This window comes from Nyctereutes procyonoides, unplaced genomic scaffold (genome assembly GCF_905146905.1).
Source record: "Nyctereutes procyonoides isolate TBG_1078 unplaced genomic scaffold, NYPRO_anot_genome, whole genome shotgun sequence".
Lineage (NCBI taxonomy): Eukaryota > Metazoa > Chordata > Mammalia > Carnivora > Canidae > Nyctereutes > Nyctereutes procyonoides.
The window spans coordinates 26,029,464-26,033,736 of record NW_026575040.1 but is presented as its reverse complement, the minus strand read 5'-3'; positions in this window follow the sequence as shown (position 1 = coordinate 26,033,736).

Here is a 4,273-nt window from a genome sequence, read left to right as displayed (position 1 = left end):
CTGCTGTTCAAAAACTATCCCAAAGACCATGTTGGTGTTTTTAGTCTGTTTTCTACATAAAAAGTGTTTTATGAAAGACACGCCCAAACAGCACAAGACCAGAGCTTGGGAACCTCAATCTGTTCCAGAAACCAGAGTTCCCACATAACTACATAATGTGCTGCTATCAGGTTACGGGCCTGCCACAATTGCCTAATGTAACACTGAGTTCGGGGCGCTGCCGTGGGGAAGTGCAATTACCAGAGGGGACGACTCATGCTGAGTGGTTGCAGTCCTCAGGAATTAACATGCACTACTCCTGGGCCGGCAGTGCTACTCCTCAATCTTCAACCCCAAGGATATGCAGGATTAGACTTCCCAAGGTATTTCCCCCTCTCTGAGGTAATATTGCATATCAGCTGCCATTTCTATGACACAGAGGTCGAGGAAAGGATAGCATTTAATTGCATTGCTGGTCTTGTTTGCATGATCATGTTTTCATGCTTCCGAAATGTCTTTTTTTTTTTTTTTTTTTTTTTTAGAATCTCCAAAATGATTTCTGAAAAGACCTCTGATCTTTCTTTTGTAGTGGAAAAAAAAAAAGGCTGATTTTCTAGAACAGGTTAAGGATGGTGATGGCTTGTGATTAAATTTAGTCATTTTCAAATGCAATTTGAACCTCTGCCCATTCTTGTTCCTAACTCTTTACCCAGTCCCAGATCCTGTCCAGAAATGAGCCAGGCTCACTAGTAGAATTCATGGAGTTCAGGAAGTCTAGCTGGATGACAGGGTTGAATTTTGATTTCACACATTTATATGAAAGCAACAGGTAGAAATAGAAGACAAGACCCAATTCTATTTATTGTGGTGGTGTTTCCAGTTGAATTTAGTGTATCGAGGCTCCCAGGAGTAAAGCCCAATCTGGATCGCCAGAAACTAAAGGAACTCTGATGTACCTATGAGAAAAACCTGGGATTTCAACCCTTTCCATTTATTTCTCAGTTCCTATTTGCAACACATGGATTCCCTGATGTGGTCCTGCTCAGCCTCCAATTCCCACCCTCACAGCCTTGGTGGGCCACTTCCTCTGACCCTTGATGATCTCGTCCCCGTGGCTTCTAAATCCGATGTCTTAAGCCAGCTCCTAGCTCCCTCTGTGTCAGTATGGGTCATGGTTTACCTCTTTTAATAGTGAATTCCTTGGCTGAAAATTTTCCAGATGTCCTAGAGAACTAAACGGGCAAGAGGTTAAATAGTCCTGTATAATGATGATTTTCAAAAATTTTCTTAAGTAGCAGAATGTTCTTCAAATTAAATCTTATTCAGGTGCCCAATATCTAAAGCCGATGACCGTGGCACTGTAGAGATGTTCCGTCATGTTGACCATCAGGAACCTTCACGAACTCAAAGGCTCCTCAGGACATGAACTGGAACCCACTAATATACAGGATTCTAAAAGGGAAGAGGGAGCCAAAATGTTTGCGGCTCATTTCAACAGCTGTTTCACTCAGTAATTATAACTTTATTCCCATGACCTGCCTCTGAACCTAAGCTTCCTGGATTCGATTCAGAGCAAGGGATGGGGGTGACCTATAGTAAAGCTGGCTGCCCAGCCCCTCAATTTCTTCTCCAAGTTTTTCCCCAACTTCCTGCTCTTGCAAATTCTGTGAGCCTCTCGTCAAAGGATCTAGATTCCAATTCTAGTTCTGGTCTTTCAGCTCCATGTCAGGAGCATTTGTAACTCCCTGGGACTTGATTTTGTCCTGGTTGATCGAGATGATAATACCTACTTTTCCTGTTCTAAGGATGAAAATCAAAGCTAATCGTAGAAAAGAATTGTATGAAGTAGGCCTTCTACTTTTTAAAGTTATATAGAATACATACACATACACTGCTGGAGACAAGAGCTATATCACCAAAGAAGTTTGGTTAGACTGTAATCATCATCTGTAATCCTCATTAAAACCTTAATAGTTCTGGAGTACACACAGAGAATATAAATTTGGGAGGAAATGACCTTTTTTCTCAGCATCCTCCTGGTATTATGGACACAGAATTGACCTATAAACTTTGGTCACAAATCTCAGCATGTGCCAGAGGGAAATTTAAGAAAGATGGACATCTTCTCTGGTAATGTGCCACAGAGCAGAGGAGGGTCACCAACTCAGATCTCTGGCAGCACTAGGAAAACTGAATTTCTGGACAACCAGTGTAGCATGTTTGATCAAGCATATGTGTGAGGCTGCAGACAGAGCAAGGCAAGTTTCCACATCTTTCCTGGGTCCATTGTGTGAAAGTTGCCATAGAACCCTTGTTGGCTTCAACGAATTTAAGCAGAAGCTCTTTAGGATCCTGGAGAGACTAGTGATGAGGATTGGCAGTGGCAAAAAGGGATACCTGTTAGGACAATAAGGCAGGTATTAATCCCAGGGAAACAGCACTTTTCCATGCAGCTACAGCTGCAAGGCAACCTCAGAATCTCTTTCACCACAGCATTTATAGGAAAACACTTCCCAGACGTGAAAAGAAACGTTTGAGCCATTGCAGATCTAGTTCAACCCCTACCACCATCCTTGTTCCATCCTCATTCTGTGACTAAGGGAATGGAATCTGAGGGACAGGGAGAAGCCTGTCCCCTGAGCTGTGCTACCTTTGGAGACTCATCAGGGCTGGAAATCCATCAGCACATCTACCTTCCTGAATGTTCCTATATGGCACCTTACCTTCCTTTTAAGTCTTTAAGGCAGAGATGCCATCTGCTAAGATTGGGTATGCTCCCTGCCCATGCTGCAGTCACTGAGCACGCTGTCCAATTCCTGTGAGGTGAGGTACAAGAAGGTCCCCAGTTCTACAGAGGGTGATGTTAAGGTCAGGAAACCACAAGGCTTTAGAAGGGAAGGAAACAGAACAACTGGACAGAATTGTCAATGACATGGTGGCCCCCAGAGGCTGACAGGTGACTTTATAATATTGCATAAAGTCAGCAACAACGGCTAGCTTGACCCTTAATATCTTTGATAACTTCTTCATTTGCTAAGTGTCTTGGTGTTTTGGAGTAGTTGTAGGCTGTGCAGCTAGTTTCCATGCATCATGGCTCAGAGGACCCCTGGATGAGACCATCTGGACCCAGGCCATCCTTTCTTCTCTCTCTCCCAGCCTCTGCCCAGATGGACTGTTGCATCCCTTCGCTTGTCCACTCCCTGCCCATCTCCACTCCTGCCATTGCTTCCCTTTTCCCAGGCTGCCAGTGCCTGCCTTGGCCTGCCCTTTGGTTTTCCTCCCTCCTCACCCAGAAGAGCTTTTCTCTTCCCAGGCCCCTCTGTTCCCTCTCCCCCTCTTTGTCATAACCCGTCTCCTTCCATTTGTTCCCTTCCTGAGTTCCACCTTTTATTCACATCCAGTTGTCATCTTTTATATTTCTTTCTCTAGCTCCTCTGTTCTTTTTATTTATTTTTTAAAGATTTTATCTATCAATCCGTCTATCCATCCATGCCTCTCTCCATCGATCGATCCATCCATCCATCTATCCATCTATTTATTTATTTTAGATATAGAATGTAAGTTGGGGGAGGAACAGAGGGAGAGGGACAAGCAGACAGCATGCTGAGCACAGAGCCCAAGGTGGGGCTCTACCTCACAACCCACAGTCGTGACCGGAGCCTACCCAGCCCCAAAGACCTGTTGGGAAGAAAATACGACCGTAGTACCTACTCCATTCAGCCGTGAGCCATATTTACTCACTCAACGATATAAATGCCATGTATTCACTTTTACCTTTTAAAATTAATAGACAAAGCATACCCGTCTGGAACTAGAGCAGAAATACATGTTAATGGCTTTGGTAATGCAAAGATTATGTCTATAGTTGTAGTTTATTCTACAGAAAAAGAAATAAAAAATGTGGACCGAAGTTGTTGGAGGATGAAATAGTGATGTAAATGTGTCACTTACAGTAACAAAGGTAACCAGGAGAAGAATTAAAAGCAGCAATATATGAGCTCAGAAGGCTAAGGGGGAGGAAAAGTTAGGGATAATATCAAAGAGCTAAATCAAGGGTACCTGGATGGCTCAGTTGGTTAAGCAGTTGACTTTTGGTTTCAGCTCTTGTAATGATCACAGGGTCAAGGGATTGAGCCCTGCATCAGGCTCCATGGATTCTCTTTCCCCTCACCCTCCATACATCTCCTCTCTCTTAAAAAAGAAAAAGAAAAGAAAAGCTAAATCATTTTAAGAGTAAATTGGTATCATTTAAAGCTAATAGATGTGGGATGCCTGGGTGGCTCAGTGGTTAAAC